General features: G+C 36.6%; 1 long non-coding RNA gene across 1 annotated transcript in view; it reads left to right on the forward strand.

Moving 5' to 3' along the window:
* The first annotated feature begins 1,033 nt into the window (after positions 1-1,033).
* The window catches only part of LOC143679431 (uncharacterized), a 42,087-nt gene continuing 27,550 nt past the window's right edge, over positions 1,034-15,570 (forward strand). The window contains exon 1 of the long non-coding RNA XR_013173749.1: positions 1,034-1,085. This is a non-coding gene — a long non-coding RNA (uncharacterized LOC143679431). The remainder of the gene's footprint in view (positions 1,086-15,570) is intronic.

The raw sequence follows: 15,570 nt of genomic DNA on the forward strand, positions 1-15,570 counted from the left end.
CCATGGATTATTTTATTTAAACTTTACAACCCCTTGTGAGGTAGGTAATATTGCATTATTTATGTTATAGAAGAGGTAACCGAAGTTTTAGAAGATAAAATAATTCTACTAGTTGTGTGAGCTTGGTTATAGAAATGTTGAGATATAAATTCCGAGATTCTGAAAACAGGGCCCAGTTTTAAACTGCTTTTGATTTCATGTCATGCTGAGTAGAGAATCCACAGGCCCTTTTTAGCAAGATAGCCAGTCAGTTTCTTCTGTATTTGTTACCAGTGGCAACTGGCTACAAACTGGATATCTGGGATCTTGAAGGTGGTCTGGAGGCTGAACTTTGCCTTTTAGTCATGTTTTTTTTAATGAGTTGTGTTTAACTGACCCAATTGGAGTTTTTTCTTTCAAAGAACTTTGAAATGCATTAATCAGATAGTAGATTGCTTTGAAGCTTGAAGACATACAGAGAAGCAGAAGTCCATCTGATTGTTGCATGGAGGAGTTTCTTGAACTATGTTCTAGTTTGTAAAAGCTGCCAGAATGTGATATATCACATTCTGATATACCACATTCTGGTATATTGCATTCTGGAATGACTTTTAAGAAGGGAAAATTATTAAGTTGCAAGTTTACAGGTCATGAAAATACACAAATTAAGGCAAGGCTATAAGAGTGTCCATATTAAAGCATCGGGGACAGATATCTTGTCTCAAGAATGCCTGTGGGTCCAGAACACCTCAGTCAGCTGGAAAGGCACATGGCAACATTTTCTAGCTTTCTCTCCTGGTTCTTGTTTCATGACGCTCCCCTGGGGGTATTTTCCTTCTTCATCTCCAAAAGTCTCTGGCTGTATGGACTCTGTTGATTCTGGTTGCTCTGTTGGTTCTGGAGCTCTAAAGTTTTTTCCAAAATGGCTCCCTTTTAAAGGGCTCTAGTAAGCAACCCCACTTTGAAAGGGTGAAGACACTCTCCATGGAAACCATCTAATCAAAAGTTACCACCCACAATTGGGAGGGTCACATCTCCATGGAAACAATAAGAAAGATTCCATCCAGCAATACTGAATGAGGATTAAGAGACATGGCTTTTCCGAGGTACATAATAGCTTCAAACTGGCACAAACTGCTTCTGAGTGTTTTCTTACACAAGCTCCCATCATTTAGGGATTGCAGAAAAAGTTTATACCTTAGCAACCTTTATTAGAAACATAATTAACAAGTATGTTTCTTTTCTGTAGTTATAGTAGGCTAAATGAAGTCTTCATATACCTCCTGGAGATAGAATTATGATTTCTTTTAGCTATTATATATATGTGTATATATATATATATATATATATAATTTTCTTTTCTATTTGAGATTTTTCATTCAAATCTTGGTAACAACCTTCTTATTGTGCCTAATGTGTAAACATTGTAAACATCTGAACCTCTCCTCTGCTCAAATATGTGGAATTATAATTGCCTTCTTTAGAACTTGGCCATAGGCAAAATCCTTGAATAATACGTTCTAAGCATGCCAAGTCAGAATCTAAGAGTGTAAGAAACAGTCTTTGTTAGATTATCACACTATTTCATGAAAACGTAATATAACTATGAACTTAACTCCTTTTAAAACAGCAACTGTTTTTCATAACATGTCATGAGCCTAACTGTCCAAGTCATTAGATTTTTATTATAATAGCAACTTAAAATAATTGGCAGAACATCTGCAGTTCTTTCCCATCCTTGCAATTTGCTTTGACACTGGTATGTTAATAGCTGAATGCTTTATGTTATAATTATATGAACAAATTTAAGTACTGTTTTCATAATTCTTATCCATATAGAATATTATCCAAAATAATACAGCCTAAGCCCACAGTTATATAACATTCCACTTTATTGAGATGATGTCACAGAGTCCAAAGAAGGTCAAAGAGACTTAAGAAATAGCATATTAAAGAGTTCTTGGACTGTAAGTGTTTATTGGAAACAACTCAAATATTTTATTATTCCATAAACTGCAAGAAAAACCTGAGAAAAATGTTTTGATAAAAATTCAGTCAATTGTTTTTCTGAAATATTTTAGGCCTTCGGTGCTTGCCATATAGCTATTCTGTTTTGATTTCCACCCCCAAAGATTCCATTTACCTCTTTCTACACATCTTTTTATTTTCTTTTGGTAGAGTGTATTTTCCAATAACTTCCTGAGCATGGGCTAAGAGAGGTAAATTTTTGTTTGTTTTGAGACATTTATTAATTTTAATTTTTGTGTTTTTTTGTTAGAAAAGTTGTAGGTTTACAGAAAAATCATACAGAAAATAGAATTCCCATATATCCCTCAGCACACACACACACAGTTTCCCCTAATATAAGCACTTTGCATTAGTATAGCACCTTTATAAAATTGATGAAACACTATTATTATACTATTTGTATTAACCATAATCACTAGTTCACATTAGTGTTCACTGTTTGCGCTGTACAGTCCTATTTTTAAATTCTTATTTTAACATAAACAACCCCAAATTTCCTCCTTTAACTACATTCAAATATATATAATTCAGTGGTGTTAATTACATTCACAGAAATGTGCCAATATCACCACCATCTATTGCCAAAACTTTTCTATCACTCCAAACAGAAACTCTGTACCAATGAAACACCCCATCTCAAACCACCATCACTGCCCCTGGTAACCTGTATTCTAGTTTCTGAGTCTAAGAATTTACTTAGTCTAATTATTCCCTATCAGTGAGATCACAAGATATTTGTCCTTTTGTGTCTGCCTTATTTCACTCATTATGATGTCTTCAAGCTTCATACATGTTTTCACATGATTCAAGAACTTTATCCTTTTTTATGGTTAAATAATATTCCATTGTATGCATATGCCACCTTTTGTTTATCCACTTTTCAGTCAATGGACATTTGGGTTGCTTCAATCCTTTGGCAATTGTGAATAGTGTTGCTATGAAAATCAGTGTGCAAATATCCATTTGGATATCTGCTTTTTCAGTCCTTTAGAGTATATAACTAGAAATTGGATTGCGAGATGATGTGGTAACTCTATATTTAACTTTCCAAGGAACTACTAAACTGCTTTCCACAATGGCTGCACCATCTTACACTGTCAGCAGCATTGAATGATCATTCTTATTTCTCCACATCTTCTCTAATACTAGTTATTTTTCATTTTTTTAAATAGTTACCATTCTAGTGAGTGTGAAATGGTGTCTAATTTTGATTGTGATTTGCCTTTCCCTAATGCCTAATGATGTTGAATGTCTTTTCATGTGCTTACTGGTTATTTGTATATCTTCTTTGGAGTAATGTCTATACAAGTCTATTGCCCATCTTTTAATTTGGTTGTTTTTATTGATTTCTTTATATATCCTGGCTATTATATCTTTCTTTATGTAGTCTGGATATTAAGCTCTGATCAGATATGCAGTATTAAAATATTTTTTCTTAATCTATTGGTTATCTTTTGCTTTCATGATGAACTTCTTGGATGCACAAAAGATTTTAACATTGGTGAAACACTATTTATCCATTTTTTCTTTTGTTGTTCATACTCAGTGTAAGAAAGCATCACTTAATGCAGTTCCTGAAGATGCTTCCCTCTGTTTTCTTCTAGTTTTATGGTTTTGTTCTTATATTTAGAAGTTTTATCCATTTTGAGTGAATTTTTGTACATGGTGCGAAGTAAGGGTTCAGTTTCATTCTTTTGCTTGTGGATATACCATTTTCCCAGTACCATTTTTTAAAAAAACTTGTACTTTCTCCATTGAGGGACTTTGCTTCCCTGTCAAAAATCAATTGGCCATAGATGTGAGGGTTCATTTTTGAACTCTCAATTTTATTTCATTTGTCTACATGTCTGTCATATGCCTGTACCATGCTATTTATTTATTGTAGCATTGTATTAAGTTTTAAAATCAGGAAGTGTGAGTCCTCCAACTTAGTTATTCTTCAAGATGATTTAGACTATTATTGGCTGCTTATCGTTTCATAAAAACTTGACTGGTATTTCCAATCTGCAAAGATGTCTGTTGAAATTTTGATTAAGCTTGCTTTCAGACTATAAATTGCTTTGGATAGAATTATAATCTTAACAATGTTTAGTTTTTTTGTCCGTGAACATGGAATGTCCTTCCATTTCTTTAGGTCTTCTTTGATTTCTTCTAGTAGTTTTTCTGTGTGTATGTCCTTTACATCTTGGTTAAATTTATTCCCCTATGTTTGATTATTTTAGTTGCTATGGTAAATGGAAGTTTTTCTTGATTCCTCTTCAAATTGTTCATTACTCGTATGTATTAGTCAAGGTTTTCCAGAAAAACAGAATCAACAGCTATCGAAAAATAAGAAATGTATAAAGGTGTCTCACCAACCATGGGAGTGGAAATTCCAATATCCATAGGGCAGATTGTGAAGCTGGCAACTCCAATGAAGGGTCTCAACAAACTCGACAGGATTGGAGTTTCTCTGTTCAGCCAGCATTCTAGAGACTTTCGGCTCTTTAAGGAAGCCTCAAAGAGAGAAACCATTTCCAGATCCAAGCCCCAGGACCTTTGACTGGGTTACTCTCTTCTTATCTTCTAAAAGGCATACTTAGAACATTTACTTAAAATCAAAAGTTTAGGACTGGACTTCCGGAGAAGATGGCGGCTTAGTATGACGTGCGGATCTTAGTTCCTCCTCCAGAATAGCTACTAGGGGAGTAGAAACGATACAGAACAGCTCCCAGAGCCACGACAGAGATCAAAAAGACAGCGTACCCCATCCTGGAACGGCTGACTGGCTGAGAGAACCCGCTCTGGTGAGATCGCCAAGGGGCGCGGGTATCCCCAGGTGGGGCGGCAAGCGGCGGGAGTCCCTCCCTTCCTCCTTCCCGGGCCAGCTGGCAGAATTGAGCAGGTGGTCCCCTCAAGCCGAGGCAGCTGGCGCCCCCACCACCCGCGGCCCCCCGGACCAACTGAGAGAATTGGATCGGAAATCCCCAGGCTGCGGAGAACGGTGACCGGGGGGGTCCCTTCCAAACACATGACTCCCCGGTCCGGCTGGGAATGGTGCACTCTCCAGGGCCGCGGCAGCTGGCGCCCTCCTGCCATGCTTGGCGCCCCGGGCCGACTAGGAAATTCGGACGGGTGCTCTCACGGGCTGCGGCGGCCGGCGACCCTCCCCGCGTTCGGACCCCCGGGCCGGCTGGGACTCTTCCAAGACACTTCGGCTGGTGAATCTCTCCCATGGCGAGAGTTTTCCAAAGTTAAAGGACCCACAGCACCTTTTACTGGTGGGACCCGCAGACAAACGTGTGCCACGAGCGTCACCTACTGGGCAGGATAAGAAAAACAGAACCCAGAGATTTCACAGAAAAATCTTTCAACCTGTTGGGTCCAACACCCAGGGAAATCTGACTAAATGCCTAGACACCAGCAGAAGATAACGGATCATGCTCAGAAAATTGAAAATATGGCCCAGTCAAAGGAACAAACCAATAGTTCAAATGAGATACAGGAGCTGAGACAACTAATGCTGAATATACGAACAGAAATGGAAAACCTCTTCAAAAACGAAATCGATAAATTGAGGGAGGACATGAAGAAGACATGGGCTGAACAAAAAGAAGAAATAGAAAAACTGAAAAAACAAATCACAGAACTTATGGAAGTGAAGGATAAAGTAGAAAAGATGGAAAAAACAATGGATACCTACAATGATAGATTTAAAGAGACAGAAGATAGAATTAGTGATTTGGAGGATGGAACATCTGAATTCCAAAAAGAAACAGAAACTATCGGGAAAAGAATGGAAAAATTTGAACAGGGTATCAGGGAACTCAAGGACAATATGAACCGCACAAATATACGTGTTGTGGGTGTCCCAGAAGGAGAAGAGAAGGGAAAAGGAGGAGAAAAACTAATGGAAGAAATTATCACTGAAAACTTCCCAACTGTTATGAAAGACCTAAAATTACAGATCCAAGAAGTGCAGCGCACCCCAAAGAGATTAGACCCAAATAGGCGTTCTCCAAGACACTTGCTAGTTAGAATGTCAGAGGTCAAAGAGAAAGAGAGGATCTTGAAAGCAGCAAGAGAAAAACAATCCATCACATACAAGGGAAACCCAATAAGACTATGTGTAGATTTCTCAGCAGAAACCATGGAAGCTAGAAGACAGTGGGATGATACATTTAAATTACTAAAAGAGAAAAACTGCCAACCAAGACTCCTATATCCAGCAAAATTGTCCTTCAAAAATGAGGGAGAAATTAAAGCATTCTCAGACAAAAAGTCACTGAGAGAATTTGTGACCAAGAGACCAGCTCTGCAAGAAATACTAAAGGGAGCACTAGAGTCAGATACAAAAAGACAGAAGAGAGAGGTATGGAGAAGAGTGTAGAAAGAAGGAAGGTCAGATATGATATATATAATACAAAAGGCAAAATGTTAGGGGAAAATATTATCCAAACAGTAATAACACTAAATGTTAATGGACTGAATTCCCCAATCAAAAGACATAGACTGGCAGAATGGATTAAAAAACAGGATCCTTCTATATGCTGTCTACAGGAAACACATATTAGACCCAAAGATAAACATACGTTGAAAGTGAAAGGTTGAGAAAAGATATTTCATGCAAATAACAACCAGAAAAGAGCAGGAGTGGCTATACTAATATCCAACAAATTAGACTTCAAATGTAAAACAGTTAAAAGAGACAAAGAAGGACACTATATACTAATAAAAGGAACAATTAAACAAGAAGACATAACAATCATAAATATTTACGCACCGAACCAGAATGCCCCAAAATATGTGAGGAATACACTGCAAACACTGAAAAGGGAAATAGACACATATACCATAATAGTTGGAGACTTCAATTCCCCACTCTCATCAATGGACAGAACATCTAGACAGAGGATCAATAAAGAAATAGAGAATCTGAATATTACTATAAAGGAGCTAGACTTAACAGACATTTATAGGACATTACATCCCACAACAGCAGGATGCACTTTTTTCTCAAGTGCTCATGGATCATTCCCAAAGATAGACCATATGCTGGGTCACATAGCAAGTCTTAACAAATTTAAAAAGATTGAAATCATACACAACACTTTCTCGGATCATAAAGGAATGAAGTTGGAAATCAATAATAGGTGGAGTGCCAGAAAATTAACAAATACGTGGACACTCAACAACACACTCTTAAACAACGAGTGGGTCAAAGAAGAAATTGCAAGAGAAATTAGTAAATACCTCGAGGTGAATGAAAATGAAAACACAACATATCAAAACTTATGGGATACCGCAAAGGCAGTGCTAAGAGGGAAATTTATTGCCCTAAATGCCTATATCAGAAAAGAAGAAAAGGCAAAAATGCAGGAATTAACTGTCCACTTGGAAGAACTGGAGAAAGAACAGCAAACTAATCCCAAAGCAAGCAAAAGGATAGAAATAACAAAGATTAGAGCAGAAATAAATGAAATTAAAACATGAAAACAATAGAGAAAATCAGTAAGACCAGAAGTTGGTTCTATGAGAAAATCAATAAGATTGATGGGCCCTTATCAAGATTGACAAAAAGAAGAAGAGAGAGGATGCAAATAAATAAGATCAGAAATGGAAGAGGAGACATAACTACTGACCTCACAGAAATAAAGGAGGTAATAACAGGATACTATGAACAACTTTACGCTAATAAATACAACAATTTAGATGAAATGGACGGGATCCTGGAAAGACATGAACAACCAACTTTGACTCAAGAAGAAATAGATGACCTCAACAAACCAATCACAAGTAAAGAAATTGAATTAGTCATTCAAAAGCTTCCTAAAAAGAAAAGTCCAGGACCAGACAGCTTCACATGTGAATTCTATCAAACATTCCAGAAAGAATTAGTACCAACTCTCCTCAAACTCTTCAAAAAAATTGAAGTGGAGGGAAAACTACCTAATTCATTCTATGAAGCCAACATCACCCTCATACCCAAACCAGGCAAAGATATTACAAAAAAAGAAAACTACAGACCAATCTCTCTAATGAATACAGATGCAAAAATCCTCAATAAAATTCTAGCAAATCGTATCCAACAACACATTAAAAGAATTATACATCATGACCAAGTAGGATTCATCCCAGGTATGCAAGGATGGTTCAACATAAGAAAATCAATTAATGTAATACACCATATCAAAAAATCAAAGCAGAAAAATCACATGATCATCTCAATTGATGAAGAGAAGGCATTTGACAAGATTCAACATCCTTTCCTGTTGAAAACAAACTCGACAGGAGAGGCTTGCTGGTGAAGAAAGAAACACTGAAAATTCTTTCTTCTTCCTTAAAAGTCTTCAACTGATTGGATAAAACCCAACTAATTGATCATTTCGCTTGCTGAAGACATGCCCTTAATTGATGGTAGACACATTCAGCCATGGCTGCAATCAACTGATGATGATTTAATAAACCAGCCTGCTGGCTTATCAACCAGCCATAAAACATCCTTGCGGCAATGGTTAGGCCAATGTTTGCTTGACCAGACAACTGGGCATCAACACCTGGCCAAGTTGACACCAGAGCCTCACTATCACACTACCATATAGAAGCACTACTTATTATTTTTGTATGTGTCTGTTTTGATCTTGTATACCACCATTTTCATTCATTAGCTCTAGTAGCTTTGTTAATGTGCTATATTATATTAATTGATTTTCTTATGTTGAATCATCCTTGCATACTGGGATAAATCGCACATGATCATGGTGTGGAATTCTTTTTTATGTGTGGTTAGGTTCAGTTTGCTAGTATTCTGTTGCAGATTTTTGCATTTACATTCATAACAGATATTGGTCTGTAATTTTATTTTCTTGTGATATCTTTATCTGACTTTGACGTAATTTTTCTTACACTGCTTTAGCTATCCACAAACCATTATTACTTCCCAGTTATTTTCTGGGAGAGTGCACTAGAGAGGAATTTCTTGGTTCAGCCTTCCTGGATGCCACCTAATAGATTGATACTGACTTACAGGAACCCTTTATGGTTTACTCTGATCTATCTGGAACAGGGCCAAGGATCCATAGTGGGAGCACAAGCCATCCCTATTTTGTGTTGAAGATGGGGGAAGGAGAAGCAGGGAAACATGTACTTCTCCTACTAGTATTTTTAAAGTTGCTTTTCTTAATTTGGCATGTGCCTATTTATTGCCACCCTTTATCTGTTTTCCAAGGTTCTGTGGAAGATGGTTCTGCCAGTTTTTTAAACACTTTTTATTGTATAATATAACATATACACAAAGCAAAGAAGAAAAAAGCAATAGTTTTCAAAGCACTCTTCCAAAAGTAGTTACAGGATAGGTCCCAGAGACTGTCTTGAGCTGTTATACCATCATCTCAGATTTTTCCTTCTAGCTGCTCCAGAATATAGAAGGCTAGAGGGAATCAGTTTTTTTTTAATCATCACCGTCAATTTTTGTGTGTGTGTGAAAAATAATATATATACAAAAAAGCAATAAATTTCAAAGCACAGCACAACAATTAGTTGTAGAACAGATTTCAGAGTTTGGTATGGGTTACAATTCCACAATTTTAGGTTTTTACTTCTAGCTGCCCTAAGATACTGGGGTCTAAAAGAAATATCAATTTAATGATTGAGCAATCATGCTGGTTTGTCAAACCCTACCTTCTCTGTATAACTCCACCATCATCTTTGATATTTCTATCCCACTCTTTAGGGGTGTTTGGGCTATGGCCATTCTAACTTTTTCATGTTGGGAGGGTCTGTCACTAATATGGGGTAGGGAGATGGAACTATCTGATGTTCTGGAGAGGCTGGGCCCTCTAGGTTTCGGGACCTCTCTGGTCCAGAGACCCACCTGGAAGTTGTAGTTTTTGGAAAGTTGCCCTAGTGCATGGAATCTAGTAGAATCCTATGTAGTGCCCTAAGTATTTTTTAAGATTGGCTGGAATTATTTTAGTTGAGGTTTGGCAAATTATGATAAGTAGCAATGTCTAACTGAAGCTTACATAAAAGTGACCTCCAGAGTAACCTCTTGACCCTTTTTGAACTCTCTCAGCCACTCATATTTTATTAGTTACAGTTCTTTTCCCCTTTTGGTCAGGATGGAATTATTGATCCCACAGTGCCAGAGCCAGACTCACTCCTGGAGAGTCTTCTCCCTGCCACCAGGGAGACTTTTACCCCTGAATGTCATGTTCCACGTGGGGCCGGGGGGCAATGACTTCACTTGCAGAGTTGGGTTTAGAGAGAGTGAGGCCTCATCTGAGCAACAAAAGAGGTCCTCCAGAGTTTCTGCCTCTTTTTATTAGATATTCAAAGATTCTGTGGATAACAGCCTTCAATATTGTAACTTTATCTTGGTCAAATCCAAACTGAGATGATTTTGGAACAAAACCACTGTTAGATTCAGTCAAAAGTCCTCTTATAATTATAGGACTTTTGGTTATTATAATATTGTAATTTGGATTTTTAATATGAGCTGCAAGGCAGATGATTTGATATTTTCCTAGTGAAAAACTTGGAAAATTTATACTCTATGCTGCTGATTGAAGCATTTTGTAATAAGGTTTATTCTATTACATAATTTGGTAACCTAGCCAGATTTGACTCCTGAATAAAAGTTCTTTCTACTTCAGAGCAGTAGTCCCACAGAAAAAGTCAGGGTTTACTTCAACAAGAACATGGCAGTGTTATTAAGGCCAAGAAAATATTGGAGTTTTTTTTTTTGTTACATCAAAATATATAAAGATTCATTAAATTGTGGGATATTGTGAAAACTCAAGAATTTTCCAACCCTATAACCCAGCATTCACCAGGGGTCCAATTGCAAAGTTAAATTACAAATTCAAATCCTGAAAGATAAGATTTACCAAAGGAATACCAAGATATATAAGCAAAATCCTGGGATACATGTGTGAATGTAATCTAATCTTTATTTACTATGAAAAGTATGATATAGGCTGAAAAATTGCCCATAAAAGTATGTTGGTCTTAATCCCAGGAAGCTGTGATTGCTAGCTTACATGGTGTTCTAACTTGCTAGATGCCAGAATGTGCTATACCAGCAATGGAATGGCTTTTAAAAAGGGGAATTTATTAATTTGCAAGTTTACAGTTCTAAAGCCATAAAAATGTCCAAATTAAAACAAGGATATAGAAATGTCCAATCTAAGGCATCCAGGGATAGATATTGTGGTTCAAGAAGTCTGAAGATGTTTGGGGTTTCACTCAAACTGGAAATGCACATGACAAACATGGTGACATTTAATAGATTTCTCTCTAGGCTTCTTGTTTCATGAAGCAACCCCAGGAGCATTTTCCTTCTTCAGCTTCAAAGGTCTCTGGCTGCCTGGGCTCTTGTGGTTCTCAAGGCTCTGTCATGGGTCCTTGTGGCTCTGTCATGGCTTTCTCACTGTTCTGAAGCTTTCTCCAAAATGCTTCCTCTTTTAAAGGATTCCAGTAAACTAATCAAGACTCTCCTGGAATGGGTAGAGTCACATTTCCATCTAATCAAGAAGTTAATTCCCACAATTGGGTGTGTCACATCTCCATGAAGATAATCTAATCAAAACATTCCAACCTACATTACTGAATAGAGATTAAAAAGAAACGGTTGCTCTTGTCAGGAATAAAACATGGCTTTTCTTGGGTACATACTCCTTTCAAACCAGCACACATGGCAGAAGGATTTTAGAGATGTAATTAAAGATTTTGAGCCAGGGGAGATTATCCTGGATTAGCTGGGTGGGCCTTAGCATAGTCACAAGTGTCCTTATTAGAGGGAGTCAAAGGGAGATTTAACTGCAGGGGAGGAGAATTTCATGGAAGCAGAGACTTGCAGGTTCTACATTCCTAGCCTTGAAAGTGGAGGGAAGAGTCATGAGTCAAGGAATGTAAGGAATGCAGTTCTAGAACTAGGAGAAGGCGAGGAAAACAATTCTTTCCTCAGAGGCTCCAGAAGTAACCAGCCTTATGAACACCATGATATTAGCCCAGTGAAATTGACTTTGGGCTTCTGATCTCCAGAACTGTAAGACAATAAATTTGTATTAAGCCACTAACTGAGTGATAATGTGTGGCAGAAGCAATTGGAAATCAATACAAAGGGAGAAACATAATTTTAAATTGGACTGCATTTATAAATATGAATACATTTTTCATAAATTTTGAATTCATTGTGCTAACTTGAACAACTATTGGTGCTTCTGTTCTGTTAGTTGGGTTGATTGAGACTTGGAGTTAGTGCTAGTCTATGCCAAATAAAGTTGCAATGACAGAGATTCTTTGGTGTAATGTACAGGAAAGAATCCAGTATTAGAGAGATGAAAATGTTGTTTTGATTTATTACATGCAAATGTTCATCTGTCCCAAAAGGGCTAGAACATATTACCTTCATTCAGCTAGTAGGTATAAGTTGGCAAGAGTAACACAAGCATTTCGGAAAATCACTGTAGTCTTTTCTCAGGGAATATAGATGGCAATATGCATATTTGATATTATCATGGAATAGACTCCCTGATTTCAGTGGAGATGCTGGGATTCTGTGTGAATAGAGGCCAAACAATGTTATTTATATGCCAGAGGCAAGGCAAGTATAGTTACTCTATTAGCTGGGTAGGCCTGTGGTGATTTTGGTTTTGGCTAAGTGAGCATGTGACCGTGGTCTCAAAGTAGATGGGCTGTTCTCTCTCTCTAAGCCCAACTCTGCAAGTGAAACATTGCTCTCCCCCCTATGTGGGACATGAGATCCAGGGATGAAAGACTCTCTTGCAGCATGAGAGATGACTCCCAGCAATGAGCCTGACCCTGGCACCATGGGGATCAACAATGCCATACTGACACAAAGGGGGAAAAGAAGTGTAACAAATAAGGTATGAGTGGCTGAGAGAGTTCAAAGAGTCAAGAGGCTACACTAGAGGTCACTCTTATGCAAGCTTCAGTTTGACATTTACTACCTATCATAACTTGGCAAACCCTAATGAAAACCATTTCTGCCAATCCTAAAGAATACCTAGGGCATTACATAAGATTCTACAACATTCCATGCATTAGGGTAACTTTCCAAAACCTACAACTTCCAGATGTGTCCTTGGACCAGATAAGTCCTGAAATGAAAGGGGCTAGCCTTTCCATAACATCAGGTAGGTCCATCCCCCATCCCATATAATGACAGCCCCTTCCAATATGAAAAAGTTAGAATGGGCATAGCCCAAATACCCCTAAAGAGTAGGAGAAAGATTAGAGGTGATGGTGGAGTTATACAGAGAAAGTCAGGTTTAACAAATGAGTGCTGAATCATTATACTGATATTTCCTTTAGACTCCAGTATCTTAGAGCAGCTAGAAATAAAAACCTCAAATTGTGGAATTGTAACCCAAACCGAACTCTGGAATCTGTTCTAAAACTAATTGTTGTGATGTACTTTGAAATTTATTGCATATATATATATATATATATATATATATAACAGAGAAGATAGGATTTCACAAATGCGTATGACTGCTGAATCATTATATTGATATTTCTGTTGGTCTCCAGTGCCTTGGAGCAGCTAGAAGAAAATATAAAAAATCATCAAACTGTAACCCATACCAACTTTAAAATCTATTTTATAACTACTTGTTAAAATGTACTTGGAAATTTATTGCTTTTTTGTGTATATGTTATATTTCACAATAAAAAAAATTTGAGAAAAAAAAACTGGACCATTCACACAACACCCACCTAAACTCTATTAAATCAATGTAAAACTCCCAGTTTGCTGAATAGAGACATGGCTTTCAGCCTTAAGTCAGATCATAGAACCAGAACGCCTTCACTAAAGAAGATGAACACCTTTGAAAAAATTTCCTTTGTCATTATCATTCATATTTAAGTCTTCTTTAGCCTTCTGAAATAGGATTCCTGATTTCTGTGCACTGAAGAAAGTGAGATACCCAGGCCTTTTGTGGGTTGTTTGGACATAGACTGAGTATGAGCCAAATCTCTGAAGTACTGAAATGTCACTCTGATCCACTGGTCAGATGCAGGTCAGAAAAGAAATTAAATTTTGGCTGAAGACAATTTGATCTGGGATCTAATGAGTCTCCAAATCCATGATCATTTTCATATTCCTATTCAGATAATTGGATTAGACATACCCAGAGAATAGCATATTCTCCAGTCTTCCCAGATGCATGCTGTTAGGACTACCGTTATAAGAGGGCAAAGTGGAGGCCTGAAAAGCATGCTCTCTAAAACATTACAATCTAAAGCAATATTACTTCAAGGGATTTTCATAAATTAGACCATCATCAAGAATTTAACAAACAGGGTGGTGATGATGCTTAAATATTACAATTGAATTCACCTGGTTAGTTTGTGCAGAAAACAGATAAGTAGGTCTTGGGAAATGATCATGGATTATATAATATAATCATATCATGTCTTCAGTTAAGCTGCTGTTTCAGATGGTTCTCTATAGTGGGGCAAATCAACAAAGACCTGGAACTCACCTTGCTTTATTGTTTCAATGTAGCATCTTTTGTCCCTGGGTAGAGAAGAACAAGAAGAAATTTGCTTTCACTTGGTAGGCATGAAAGTATGCCTCACCTTTATCTTTTTGACCCTCTAGCTCAAATAATTTAGTCCTCAGGGATTTCTATCATCTCATCATCCCTTAGAATACCATGCTGGCCTGTGTTTCTTTAGTTGCAAATGTAGGTGTTAATTACAGATTTCACATAAAATATTACAAAGATAAAAAATGTATTTGTAGGTTGTTCTAATTTATTTAAAACTTTTATAGTTATTTCACAAAATATGAAACTGAAATTAACTACTGAAAGATAAGTTGCTTTATAAATTCCTAGCACTTCTTTCTAAACAAGTGGATTTTTTATAACAAATTGGCTTAAAGGTTATATTTTAGCTCAAAGAAATAAAAAATTTTAATGGGCTTTTAAAAATTCAGTGGTATTAAAATATTATTTTAAATATTATCTTGTATCCTAATCATGACATATTTACTTATTTATTTATTTATTTAGAGAAGTTATAGGTTTACAGGAAAATCATGTAAAAATTATAGCATTCTCATATACTCCCTAGAGTTTGGTACCTTTGTTATAATTGATGAAAGAATATTAAAATTATTCTATTAACTATAGTCCATAGTTTACATTGGGTATATTTTTTCCATATACAAAAAGTATTAACACTTTTTAATAGTATGTTACTTTTGTTATAATTCATGAAAGAATACTTTTATCCTTGTACTATTAACTGTAGTCCATTGTTTATAATAGGGTTCATTGTGTTATACAGTCCTATGTTTTAGCTTTTACTTTTTATTCTAGTAACATATACATGACCTAAAACATCTGCCATTAACCTCATTCACGTACATAATTCAGTGCCATTCATTACACTCATAGTAATGTTTTATCATTAAGAATTAACCATCCATTTTCTACCTCCAACTCAACCCCTGGTAACCAATATTCTACATTCTAACTCTAGGAATTCAAATTATTTCATATTAGTGAGATCATACAATATTTGTCCTTTTGCATCTGATACTTCATT

Source organism: Tamandua tetradactyla, chromosome 4 (genome assembly GCF_023851605.1).
Source record: "Tamandua tetradactyla isolate mTamTet1 chromosome 4, mTamTet1.pri, whole genome shotgun sequence".
In the NCBI taxonomy this organism is placed as follows: Eukaryota; Metazoa; Chordata; class Mammalia; order Pilosa; family Myrmecophagidae; genus Tamandua; species Tamandua tetradactyla.